General features: G+C 44.0%; 1 non-coding gene across 1 annotated transcript; it reads right to left on the bottom strand.

Annotated features, from left to right (window-relative positions):
• Nucleotides 1-13,357: 13,357 nt before the first annotated feature.
• On the bottom strand, nucleotides 13,358-13,438 carry Trnaa-agc97 (transfer RNA alanine (anticodon AGC) 97). Its single transcript has one exon. It is a non-coding gene; the product is annotated as a tRNA-Ala (tRNA).
• Nucleotides 13,439-13,981: the final 543 nt, after the last annotated feature.

Below are 13,981 nucleotides of genomic sequence, written 5' to 3' on the forward strand. Positions count from 1 at the left end.
TAGAGCACGTGTATATATGTATATATACACACAGAGAGGAAGAGAGAAAGAGAGGGAGAGAGAGAGAGAGAGAGAGAGAGAGAGAGAGTTAAGTTTAAATTCTGAATGTAGAGCTGGCAAGATCGATCAGAGGCGAGCTGGAGAGATAGCTTGGTGGTTAAGAGCATTAACTGCGGGGTTGGGGATTTAGCTCAGTGGTAGAGCGCTTGCCTAGCAAGCGCAAGGCCCTGGGTTCGGTCCCCAGCTCCGAAAAAAAGAAAAGAAAAGAAAAAAAAAAGGGGGGGGGCTGGAGAGATGGCTCAGTGGTTAAGAGCACTGACTGCTCTTCCAGAGGTCCTGAGTTCAATACCCAGCAACCACATGGTGGCTCACAAACCATCTGTAATGGGATCTGATGCCCTCTCCTGGTGTGTCTGAAGACAGCTACATTGTACTTATAAGTAATAAATAAATAAATCTTTAAAAAAAAAAAAAAAAGAGAGAGAGAGAGAGCATTAACTGCTCTTCCAGAGGTCCTGAGTTAGTTCCCAGCAACCACATGGTGGCTCACAACCATCTGTAATGAGATCTGACGCCCTCTTCTGGTGTGTCTAAAGACAGTGACAGTGAACTCATAACATAAACGTATAAACAAATTTAAAAAAAAATTTTAAAATGATGGATCAGAGAGTAAAGGAGATTACAACCAAGATTGATGATCTGAGTTTGATTCCCAGAACCCACATAGTAGAAGAAAAATTGCCTTCTGATCACTACATATGTTCTGTGTCATGGGAAAGCCCTATTCCCCTAACAAACAAACAAACAAACAAACAAATAAATGTTTAAAAAAAAAGCAGCTAATGGCTTTGCTAATTTGTTAGATCTACCTAAGTATGGAGAGTCCTTTTCTCCTCCATTATATCATCTATCTATCTATCTGTCTGTCTGTCTATCTGTCTATCTATCTATCTATCCATCCATCCATCCATATATCCTTCTATCTACCATATCTGCAGTGCTTTAAACAGGTACAGCCCCCATAGACTCATGTGTTTGAATGGTTGGCCCATAGGAAGTGGTATAGTCTTGTTGAAGTGGGTGTGGCCTTGTCGGAGGAAGTCATTGTGGAGATGGGCTTTGAGACCCTTCTCCTAGCTGTCTGCAGGACAGTCTTCTGGCTTTGGATCAAGATGTAGAACTTTCAAATCCTCCAGCCCCACATCTGCCTGGACATCGCCATGCTTCCACCTTGATGATAATGGACTGTAAGTCAGTCCCGATTAAATGTTGTCCTTAGAAGAGTTGCCTTGGTCATGGTGTCTCTTCACAGCAGTGAAAACCCTAAATAAGATACTCTGCTTCCAGAGTGCTAGGATTAAAAGCTTGTGTTACATGCACACTTAAAAGAATTATATGCAAATACATACATACGTGCATACAGTTTGTTTGTTTGTTTGTGTGTGAAACACAGTTTCTCTGCATTTCCTTGACCATCCTGAAATTGGCTCTGTAGACCAGGCTGGCCTTGAACTCACAAGACATTTATCTGCCTCTGCCTCTCAAGTACTGGAGTAAAGACATTTATCACCACTGCCTGGCAGCAGATACTTTATGTATATGACTGTTTGGCTTGCATGTACGTAAATACACCAAGTGTGTACCTGGTGCTCAGGGAGGTCGGAAGAAGGTATTAGATCCTCTAGAGGGTCTGGAGTTATAGACAGTTGTGGGCCACTATGTGTTGTTGGGAACTGAACCCAGGTCCTCTGTAAGAGCAACAAGTTGTCTTGACCATTGAGCCATCTCTCCAACTTCAACTGGTATTAAATCTTTAATCTAGCGTACACACCCCAACACTCAATGGACAACACATGTAGATGCTAGTCTCATGCAAATTCCTCATCCTAGTTGGCATGTAACTCCCCAAGGACATCCTTCACCCTGCCCAACATTACCACCAGCCACAAATCTCTACAGAACACAGAAGCTTAGGAGTGCAGATCCAGGGAGCATATGTGAGGCTCTGAGTTGGACCAAGCATTATGCAAGGAAATTTTTTGAAAAAACTTAATGGGTAATAATAGCAACAATTTAGGCTTAAGAGTCAGACTTCATGGATTCACATCTGCCTGCTTTAAGGGAAGTGACCCCAGAGGCAAGTGGGCTACCATTTGAGACTTACTCCCTGCCCAAGATTGCCTTTTTTTATCTTACTCTGGCAAATAAATTGTTCGTTTGCTTTTTCCCCCTACGATTATTTTGAGGATACAATGAGTTAACTCATGCAAAGAATTTAGACTAGAGCTTGGTATAAACCCTCCCTAAGCAGTAGGGCATTGGTTTCAATATCACTAGTGATAAGGATCGGCAGTTAGAATTGACTGGCTGTTTAAGGTCAGGGACTCCTAGGGTGAACAAGGCCCATTTTTGGGCCAGAAGCAGGAAGGAGCCCTGGTTTTCCAGGCAGGAAGGACAGAAGGAAGCTCTGGTTTCTTATCTCTTCCTAAAAGAGCTGCCTGAGGGCTCTGCGTGAGGAAGTGACCAAAAGTCCTGTCCAGACACTAATTCCTTCTAGTGAGCAACTTTGGAGTTGGATTTCTGGATTTTCATGGTAGCAATGGGTTATAGTTACTCCTCTGTTCAGCCCATCTCCTAGAGGACTTTAGGTCTTAAAGGGAAATGTTATGCTAGTCTTGGAGGCATCTGAGGACAGCTGCTGGGGCTCTGTTGAAACTCCTTAGGGGAAAGCTGTTTCCTCCTGGTTAAAACAATGGAGTCACCAGGTGTGGTGACTCACATCTGGATCTGTGAGTTTGAGTTAGAATATTGCATATCATAGTCTCTTCCCTTAAGAGTTAATTCACATCGCTTCTCGGCCTTTTGGCTAAGATCAAGTGAAGAGTTAATTCACAAAAACAAAAAAGGAGAACATTTTGAAAAGAGTTAATTCAGGAGATTAGAGAGAAGGGTCAGCAGTTAAGAGTATTTGCTGATTTCCAGAGTCCTGGAGTTCAGTTCCCAGCACTGACATCAGGTGACTCACTGCTGCATGAAATTATAAAAAAAAATCCCACGGTAATTAACACCAGCTAGCACCCGCAGAGTCTCCAACCTGGTGAGCAGGCAGAGACTGCATTGTTTCCTTTTCGCCAGAGCTTGTCTCCTCCTGTCTTACTAAATTCTCATGCTGGCCATTGCCATGCACTCCCTGCGTTTCCAAATTCTCGTGACTGGCTGGGATGCACCCTTGCACACCAGGCTCTGCCACTGTACCTTTCTCTAGAGCCTAGTTGAGTTGTCTGAAGGAAGGAAAACATCACACAATCTTAGTTTAGAATCAACAGGTAACACAATCGCTGGGTGCAGAATCTAGCACCCTAATTTTTTTTTTTTCGGAGCTGAGGACAGAACCCAGAAGGCAAGTGCTCTACTGCTGAGCTAAATCCCCAACCCCTAGCACCCTAATTTTAACAAACTATTCTATATTTAGAAATCCACCACTGGAAACACCAGCCTCTGGCTTCCTTTTTTTTTTTTTTTAAAGATTTACCACTGTAGCTGTCTTCAGACACACCAGAAGAGGGCATCGGATCCCATTACAGATGGTTGTGAGTCACCGTGTGGTTGCTGGGAATTGAACTCAGGACCTCTGCAAAAGCAGTCAGTGCTCTTAACCTCTGAGCCATCTCTCCCGTCCCACCTCTGGCTTCCTACATTCTATATGTCTCTCTTGCTCTCCCCAGTCCAAAACTGGTTCCATTCCTTTCTCTCCAGCCTTCTCTTCCTTTCTGACCCGGAAGTCCCGCCCACCTGCCAAGTGATTGGTTTCCTGTAATGTTTATTTATTAGGTGAAAATAGTACGGCTCACAACTGATCAACACCCCTCTTCTGAACTCATCAAGACACACACACACTAAACAAAAAAAATATTTTAAAAAACAAAATTGGGACTGGGGATTTAGCTCAGTGGTAGAGCGCTTGCCTAGCAAATGCAAGGCCCTGGGTTCGGTCCCCAGCTCCGAAAAATAGAAAAAACAAAAACAAAATTAATTCAGCTAGGCCTGACAATTACTTGCCTAAGAGACTACTAAGGAAGACTGGCTCACCTAAATCCAGCTAGAAGGACAGCTGAAAGTTGGCCCCGTGGTTAACGGCAATTTTTGCTTCTACATGGGACCAGGGTCCAATTTCTAGCACCCACATGGCAGCTGACAACTTTATGTAACTCCAGTTCCAGAGGTTATGAAGAACTCTTTTTTTTTTTTTTTTTAACCTTCTAGGGTACCAGGAGAAGGAGAGAGAGAGGGAGAGAGGTAAGGAAATGCAGATCTGCCATGAGGAAGGAAGGAAAAGCTCTTGAGAGTTCGGCAGAAACACAGAAGGCAACGCATGCAAGTATGGTGGGGGCTGCTGCCAGGAGTGCAGCCAGATCGGCTTGGGGAGTTAAGGTAGGGCATGTGACTGCCGAGGTAGCGAGTGACGCTTGGAAATGAATCCTGGTCTTTCTGTGTCGTTATTAGGAACTAGCTAGGCTAAAGAAATACAGCCGCTTTATTTTTTTTTTTCTTTTCTTTTTTTTTCGGAGCTGAGGACCGAACCCAGGGCCTTGCGTTTGCTAGGCAAGCGCTCTACCACTGAGCTAAATCCCCAACCCCCACTTTATATTTATGTATGTATGTATGTATGTATGTATGTATGTATGTATGTATGTATGTATAGTGTTCTGCCTGCATGCATACCTACGGGCCAGAAGAGGACATCCAATCCCATTACAGATGGTTGTGAGCCACCATGTGGTTGCTGGGAATTGAACTCAGGACCTCTGGAAGAGCAGTCAGTGCTCTTAACCACTGAGCCATCTCTCCAGCCCTACAGCCACTTTATTAAGTAACTGGGCACATTTATGTTAAAAATAACATTTACTAGGTTGTATAAGAGGGCAAACTGGGAGGTAGTAGTGGTTCACGCCTTTAATGCCAGCATTCAGGAGGCAAAGGCAGGAGGATTTCTTGAGTTTGAGACCAGCCTGGTCCTCAGAGCTAGTTCCAGGACAGCCAGAGCTACACAAAGAAATCCTGTCTCAAAAAAAAAAAAATTAAATAATTAACAAAATTAAAATGAAAAGAAAGCAAACTGAACAAGCCACGAGGATCAAGCCAGTAAGCAGCATTCCTCCATGGCCTCTGCTTCAGCTTCCGTTCCTGTCTTCCAGTTCCTGTTTGATTTCTTGTCCTGATTTCCCTCCTTGATGGACTGGAACCTCTGAAGCAAATCAACCCTTTCCTCCCTAAGTTGCTTCTGTTCATGGTGTTTTATCACAGCAATAGATACCTAAGTAAGGCATCTCGTTTTAATTGTGGAGTGCTCTCACATAAAAAATACCTCAGGGGCTGGAGAGATGGCTCAGAGGTTAAGAGCACTGACTGCTCTTCCAGAGGTCCTGAGTTCAATTCCCAGCAACCACATGGTGGCTCACAACCATCTGTAATGAGATCTGATGCCTTCTTCTGCTGTGTCTGAAGAGATAACAGAAATAAATAAATCTTAAAAAAAAAAAAACCAAAAAAACAAAAAGCAAAAACACCTCAGTTCTCTCTCTCTCTCTCTCTCTCTCTCTCTCTCTCTCTCTCTCTCTCTCTCCCTCCCTCCCTCCCTCCCTCCCTCCCTCCCTCTCTCTTTCCCCTCCTCTTCTCTGCATGTGCCTCACCTTCTCTCCCTCCCCTACTCCCCCTTTCCCCATGGCAATTTCCTTGACCTTGGTCCTTGGGGCAAGTGAACTAGCCCACTTGAGAGCACCTTCTCAATAAACCTCCCTTTAGAGTGTGTGTGTGTGTGTGTGTGTGTGTGTGCGCGCGCGCGCGCATGTATAAGACCAACCAAACAAAATAAAGCATCTCAGTGGGGCTGAGAGATGGCTCAGTGGTTAACAGCACTTGCTGTTCTTGCAGAGGACCCTTGCTCAGTTCCCAGCACCCACATGATGGTGGTTCACAACCACCTGTAACTCTAGTTACCCCCTTTTCTGACCTCTGCAGGCACCTGGCTCACATGTGGTATAAGCATGCACATGTAAACAAAACACTTAGAATAAAATAAATAAATCTTAAAAAGACAAAGCAGAAAAAGGGAAAACACCACCTCTAGGCATAATGGTAGATGTTTTTAATCCCAGCACTAAAGAGGCAAAAGGAGTCGAGTCTCTATGGGTTCAAGGTTAACCTGTTCTACATAGTTCCAGGCCACCTAGAGCTATATACTAAGATCTCATCTCAAAACAAAACCAAAATCCCAAAACTCAACTTATGCAGAAATCTGCCTTTCTGTGTTATTTTCATTTAGCTCTAATTTTGCTCCCTTGACTCTCATATATAGTCCAGCTCCCCTTCCACTGTCTGGTGCACAGGTGCACTGTTTTGATGGTTTAAAATCCCTTGGCTTGGGGCTGGGGATTTAGCTCAGTGGTAGAGCGCTTACCTAGGAAGCACAAGGCCCTGGGTTCGGTCCCCAGCTCCGAAAAAAAGAACCAAAAAAATAAAATAAAATAAAATAAAATCCCTTGGCTTCTCAAAGTACAGATTGGTTTGTGAGCATTCTGTTCCCTCAGTGAGAACACTTCCCTGAAGCCATCCCTCAGAAGCGTGAGGAAGTCACCCTTGTTGCTCCTCCTGTAATTGCAATTACAAGTTTAATTGATGTTAAACTTGGCCGTTCTCTAATAAACAGGTGAAAAAAATTTGACTATGTCTGTCCTGTATGAATGTTTATGCACCACATGCATGCAGGATTCCTCAGAGATCAGAAGAAGGCATTGGAGCCCCTGGACCTGGGTCTCTTGCCAGAGCAGTAAGTACTCTTATCTACCAAGCCAGCTCCAGCCCAAGCCAGCTCCAGCCCCTGGACAGATTCTAACTGGCACAATGCTCATATCTGTTGATTCTACTTCTCAGTGTTAGAGCTCAAACCCAGGCATGATGCATACTAAGAACACACTGTCCCAACCGGGCTGATGACCTCATGGTTCAGCAAGTCACGGATCTCGATGGCAGAGGAGAGAATGAACCCCTGCAAGTGGTCCTGTGACTCCCACAAGTATGCCATATGTGATCCTTCAAAAAAAGTACATAAATGAAATGAAACGGATTTTAAAAATACTTTAGCCTCGTTAACTTACAAATTGAAGTTCATTTCTCATAGTTTTGCAGAGCAGGAAGTTTAAGAACAGGTATCAAAAAATTCAGTGTCTTCCTGAGTCTTTGCTTAATTGAAAGTGCCATCTGTGTCCTCATGTACTGTAGGGGACACATGCACTCTCCTGGAACTCTTTTACAAGGACACAAATCTGGGGTGGGGATATAGTTCAGTGATTTCGGCTTGCCTCACTTGCTCATGTCCCTGGGTTGATTCCCAGCACTACAAAGATTAATAAGGCCATTAATCTAAGTAAACTTAATTTTAAAAAGAGAAAAATCCCCTAGAGACACATTTTTTAAAACTCTGTGTATGCGTATTTCGGTGTGTGTTCACATGGATACATGTGTCTGCACTTGTGGAAGTCAGAGGACAACTTACAGACATTCGCTCCTTCCTCCACCATGTAGGTTCAAGTAATAAATTCAGGCCATCAGGCATCTTAACCTGCTAAGCCATCTCAATGGTTCAATCGAAGAAGAAATTAAAGCCAAGATTCCCACAAAGGAATAAAGTGTTCCTTCACTGAACCAACATGGCAGTGCGTGCCTTTCATCCCAACATTCAGGAAGCAGAGGCAGAAAGTGGGGTTCCCATGGGGGTTCTGTAAGGATTGGGCAAGATACTGGGCAGTGGTAATACACGCCTTTAATCCCAGCATTTGGGAAGCAGAGGCAGGCGGATCTCTGAGTTTGAGGCCAGCCTGGTTACACAGCTACACAGAGGACCCTGTCTTAAACAAAACAAAACAACAACAAAAAAGATTGGGCAAGAGTAAAAGATTTCTGAATGCATAATGATTAAAACTAATTCCAAGTAGAGTGTGTAATGAGTCTTAGGTGTTTTGGGCAAACCTTCACCACAAATCTCCACTGTGTTGCATTGTGTGGTTCCCCCGCAGCCTGGTTCTAAACACACAGCATTCAGACCTCACGGTGAGTGAGCCTTCTTATCATACATCACGGCTGAACACAGCCTGAGGTACCTTAGCTCCAGTTCGGGACTACTGTTATGGATTTTGGTGTGTATATAAATTTTTCTGTTGTTATAGAAACATATGGTTTAATTATAAAACAATGGCTTCTACCATTGTCATCTCTTAGCATGTTAGCATAACTTGCTGTGCATGATGGGTGGACCTTGCTTTTAACCCCAGCACCCGGAGGCAGATGCCGGAGGAACTCTACAAATTCAAGGTCTACTTAGTCTGCATAGTAAGTTCCAGGCCAATCAGGGCCATACGGTGAGACTAGGTCTCAAAAAAAGAAACCACACACCAAACCAAGCCAAACAAAAACCACACTAAAAAATTAATGTCTTGGGCTGGGGATTTAGCTCAGTGGTAGAGCGCTTACCTAGGAAGCGCAAGGCCCTGGGTTCGGTCCCCAGCTCCGAAAAAAAGAACTAAAAAAAAAAAAAAAAAAAATTAATGTCTTTGGATAATGTGCTGCAAACACAAACATCTCATTAGCATGCAAATGTGCTTTTACGATTAATAAATAGTAAAATTGTGTTTAAGTGCAGACTGACAGAGAGCACGCAAAATGCCCACAGATCCTAACTCCTTCACCACCCCTCATTTGTCCCCAGGCAGCAGGAGAGGGAGCTCAGGGCAGAGCTGCAGCCTCCTGGAGATTATAGCTCAGGCGAAGCTGAGATTCGAACACGGAAGAAAAGAATTTTAGGAAGAGCCAGTGTGAAGCAAAGTTGTTTTTTTTTAACTAAGAAAAACAATCTTTTGTTTTTGTTTTGTTTTGTGTTGTTTTGTTTTGTTTTGTTTTTTGAGAGGAGCTTCAGTAGCCTAAGGTCAGGGAAGATAACCTTGAACTCCTCATCCTCCAGCCCTGCCTCCTTAAGTCTGGGATCAGGGGAGGCAGATCCTCTTGCTTTCAAGCTCTGGCTGTGACCTAACACCCCCTCTGGAGAGTAGGCAAACAGCTCTTTTTGCCGTCTAATCAGGTCTGTGAATGATCTGAGATAAGAGCTGGCAGGTGGGGTAGAGCCGCTTGCTTTGCAGAGCTCTGCTGTCTAAGCTCCCAGGGAGATGTTTGTCAAGTTTTCGGGTTAGGACTTTGTAGAACATCTTTAACGGTGGGACATGTTGTCCACAAAAACTTGAGTCTGTGTTTGAGGGCGGACGTTACTCATTTAGCTCAGAATAAACTATTCTATTATTTCCCCTAAGGCATCATTTTATACTTGATCTTAACCAAGAGGCAGAGAAATGACCAGCAACATTCTTAAGTTGAGGGTGTCTCTGTGCCGCGGGCAAGACTGTGAAAAACAAAACACATTCGTGATTAGTGTAGAATTAAACCTCTTCGAAGTCTGTTTCTTCACACACATTTGTTACTTTTATGTATGGATAATTGTTAGACCTTCCAAATGAATCAGCCATTTTATCATTCTAAGATTCCCCCACCCCCAACCCCCAACCCCCAACCCCCAACCCCCACCCCTCAGGGTCCTGCCTCATACCCTGTTTTGGAACTTTGAACAAGCCTCCTACTTCTGTCTCCTGAGAGTTGGAATTACAGGCTTATGGTGTAATGCCACTTGGCTACTAATAAGGAAGCTGTTAAAAATTTTTTTAATTACTTATTCATTTTATGTATATGGGTACACTGTAGCTGTCTTCAGACACAGCAGAAGAGAGCATCAGATCCCATTACAGATGGTTGTGAGCCACCATGTGGTTGCTGGGAATTGACCTCTGGAAGAGCAGTCAGTGCTCTTAACCTCTGAGCCATCTCCCAGCCCTTGCTGTTAAATGTTTTAAGGTGTGGGACACGGCACCTGTCCTGATTTATTTTTAAATTATGACCATGTTTCTAAATGGGTATACACAAACACATGCAGGTACCCAAGGAGCTCAGAAGAGGACACAGAATCCATGGGAGCTGGCATTTCAAGCAGCTGGGAGCCACTAGATACAGGTGCTGGGCTCTGAGCTCTGGTCACCTTTAAGAACAGCAAGTAAGTTAGAGAGATGACTCAGTAGTTCCAAGTGCTTATTGCGCTTGCAGAGGTCTCATGTTCAAATCCCAGCACCCCACCACCACCACCACAAAGTGGCCCCTAACAAGCATCTATAACTCCAGTTCCAAGATATCTGGTGCCCTCTTCAGGACTCCATGGGCACTGCATGCCTTGTTGCACAACTATATATGCAGGATAATAAAAATAAATAACATTTTTTAAATTGCTTTAAAAAAAGAACAACAAAAACTCATAGCAATATTCCAAGCCCCTATAAATATATTAAATTTTAATTAGTAATACACTTTTAACAAATATTTACTTATTTACTTTATGTCTACGAGTACACTGTTGCTGTCTTCAGACACACCAGAAGAGAGCATCAGATCTCATTACAGATGGTTGTGAGCCACCATGTGGTTGCTGGGAGTTGAACTCAGGACTTTTGGAGGTGTAGTCAGTGCTCTTAACCGCTGAGCCATCTCTCCAGCCCTAATAATATACTTAAAAAAAAGAAAGACATTTACTTTAGGTCTAAGTCCCTTAGAGCTGGAGCTGCGGGTGATCATGAGTTACCAGTGGGTGCTGGGAATCAAACCTGGGTCCTCTGCAAGAACCAAAAGAGCCTTTAGTCATTAAGCCATCTCTACGGCCCCATGAAGGATAATTCTAAGTGAAATTCATGGAGGCAAAAATAGTGTATGGTAGCAAGGAAGATTATTCCAAATACCGACAGAACTGATGCATCTTGGAGGTAGGGAGACAAGATAGTCTCCCTTTGAATAAGTGATTCAGACAGCTTGTTCACCAGACTTGAGGATCAAATTAATTTAATGAGATGAAATATTTACCAGGGCATGACAGCTCACTCTATAATCCCAAGAACCAGGGAGTCTGAAGCAGGAGAATTGCCCAGTGTTAGAAACAAGAGGTAATTGTATATAGAAAACAATCTAACCATCCAAACAGATTAAGAAGGTGGTGAGGATGCTAGAGAAGTGGCTCAATCAAGTGCTTGCTTTCCTGGGTTCTAGTACCAGAATCCACGCTAAAACAAACAAAAAAGTTGGGGTAGCCATCTGAACAGCCAAAACCATGTGTCACCTTAAGAATTGCCACCTTTCTTTTGGATGCTGGTCAAAGCCTATGAAAGTTTCCTCTGGCACTGTGGGCTTTGTCAGTTTTTCTCTGAAACCACTCCGGCACCCCACCCCCTTTTATCACATAGATGCTTGTTGACTCCCATTGCTGTGCATGCTGGGTATCTTAGGTCATGTTCTATGAAAAGACATTATGATGAAGGCACCTTGGATTGGTTAGAGTTCTATTCATGGTAAAGCACCATGACCAAAAGCAAATTGGAGAGACGTTGGAGGTCACCTTTTGCACACTGTGTGAAGGTTGTCTCTGTGTGCTCTTCAGTCGCTGACTGCCAAACCCAATCAGAGGCAGAGAGCTGAGTGCTGACCGGATCTCAGCATTGTTATTCCTATGGACCATCACCAGCCTCATATTTTGTAAACATTCATTCTTCCTCACTTTCGGGTCAGATTAAATAAAGATCCGGTGGCCAATGGCTGAGCAGGAAATGGAAGGTGAAATTCCCTACAGAGAGAAAGTCTCAGGGAGAAGAAATCAGGAGCAGGAGATTCAGCAGATACAGAGGTGGGTGGATGACCCAGAACAAGCACAGAGGCAGGCCGGGCCACCTGGCAGGACATAAGCCAGAATTAGTCCATTTTAGAGTAGCTGGGAGGGATTGCAAGCTAAAGGCCTCAGTTTTAAAATATATGAGTCACTGCGTCTTTATTTAAACCTCTGGCTGGTCTGTGAAAATCACATCACAGGGGAGAAAGGGCTTATTCCACTCACAGTTCCCTATAACAGCTCTGAAGGGACCCAAGTACCGCAGGGGACTCCCCTTTGCACCCTAGATTAGGCACAGACCATACCCAAACACCAATTTTCAAGCACAAACCAAGTGCAAAGAGCTTGCTTTATCAAGCAAGGCAAAGAGACACAGTGTCTGGAGCTGAATTGGACAGATTCGGTTTTTTCCAGATGTTTATTTTAAGAGGGGAGAAAGGGGGGTCTGCGTTGGAATGAGCTAGGAAGTGTGGGGTAGTTCTGATTGGGTACGTTAAGTTACGTTAAGTAGGTAAGTCAGAACAACAAGGTTTGAATGCCGAACCTTGGTGTTTTGATAGTTGGACCTTGGTGATCAGTCTCTGGAATAAAACAGTTTACAAATAAGGGAATAACAGACTTTGGTGGTTAAAGGGGGAAGGAAGGTAAAAGCCAGAGCCTGCCAGCACCTTGTTTGCCATGCTCGGGCCTGCTAGAACCCTTCAAGTTTATCATCAAAAGCAGCGAGGACAGGAACACACACAGGGCAGGGACCTGTGGGCAGGAGAGATGCTGCTTACTGGCTTGCTCTGCCTCCTTTCTTATAGAACCCAGGACCACCAGCCCAGGGATGGCTCCACCAACAATGGGTTGGGGCTTCCCTCATCAACCACTAGTTAAGAAAATGCCTCACAGGCTTGCCTATATATAGCCTGATCCCATGGAAACGTTTTTTCTTAAATGAGGTTCCCTCCCCTCGAATGACTTTAGCTAGTGTCCAGTTGATATAAAACTATCTGACATACTCTTACAAAAGAAAGCATTTAATTGTGGCTTGCTTACAGTCTCAGAGGTTTAGTCCATTGTTATGGTGGGGGGCATGGTGGCACACAGGCAGACATGGTACTGGAGAAGTAGCTGAGAGCTCTTCATCCAGATACACAGGCAGCAGGAAAAGAAAGAGTCCTGGACCTGGCTTGGACTTCTGAAACCTCAAAGCCCACCCCCAATGACATACTTCCTTCAACAAGGCCACACCTACCCCGACAAGGCCACACCCACTCATCCTCCTAAGCAGACAAGTAGTGCCACTCCCTGATGACTATGCATTCAAACATGGGGACCTAAGAGCCAGCCTCTGGAGGTCATTCTTATTCAAACCTTAACTCTGGCCTTACTCAAAGCCATTGTGTGATGGCTATTCTTGGTTGTCAACTTTATTACATTTGGAATTAAAATTAACTAAAACCCAAGCCACTAGGTTTTTTTCTTAAACCATGTGAGGTGGAAAAACCCACTTTTATCCTGGATCTTTTGAGGTGGGAAGATACACTTTTTTTTTCTTTTTTCTTTTTTCTTTTTTTTCGGAGCTGGGGATTGAACCCAGGGCCTTGTGCTTGCTAGGCAAGCGCTCTACCGCTGAGCTAAATCCCCAACCCCGAAGATACACTTTTAATTCTTTTTTTTTTTTCTTGTTTATGACAGGGTTTCTCTGTGTGGTCTTAGCTGTTCAGTAGGCCAGGCTGGCCTTGAATTTAGAGATCCGCCTGCCTCTGTCTGAGTGTTGGGATTAAAGGCATGCACAACCATGCCTGGCTTAATCCAGATCTTTTGACCACACTTTCTGTTGGTAGACTAGAAAGGACATGAAAGAAAGAGGCTTTCCTTTCCTTCATCAGCATTAAAGGCTAATTCTTCTGAATTCTGCTGTACACCAAAGACAGGTGAAACATCCAGCCTTGTGGACTGAGCAACTACTGGATTCTTGGAACTTCTGTTGGTAGACAGCCAGCCATTGTTAAACTAGCTGGACCACAGTGTGTAAGCCATTCTAATACATGCCCTTTAGATAGATAGATAGATAGATAGATAGATAGATAGATAGATAGCCGTTTGGAGGAACCCATGTAGACCCCAGGAGGATTCCCGACACTGGAACAAGAAGCTGTAAAGTTGAAGTTGCCTTGGAGGCCACAAGATGTTGGA

The sequence above is a fragment of the Rattus norvegicus genome, chromosome 6 (genome assembly GCF_036323735.1).
Source record: "Rattus norvegicus strain BN/NHsdMcwi chromosome 6, GRCr8, whole genome shotgun sequence".
NCBI lineage: Eukaryota > Metazoa > Chordata > Mammalia > Rodentia > Muridae > Rattus > Rattus norvegicus.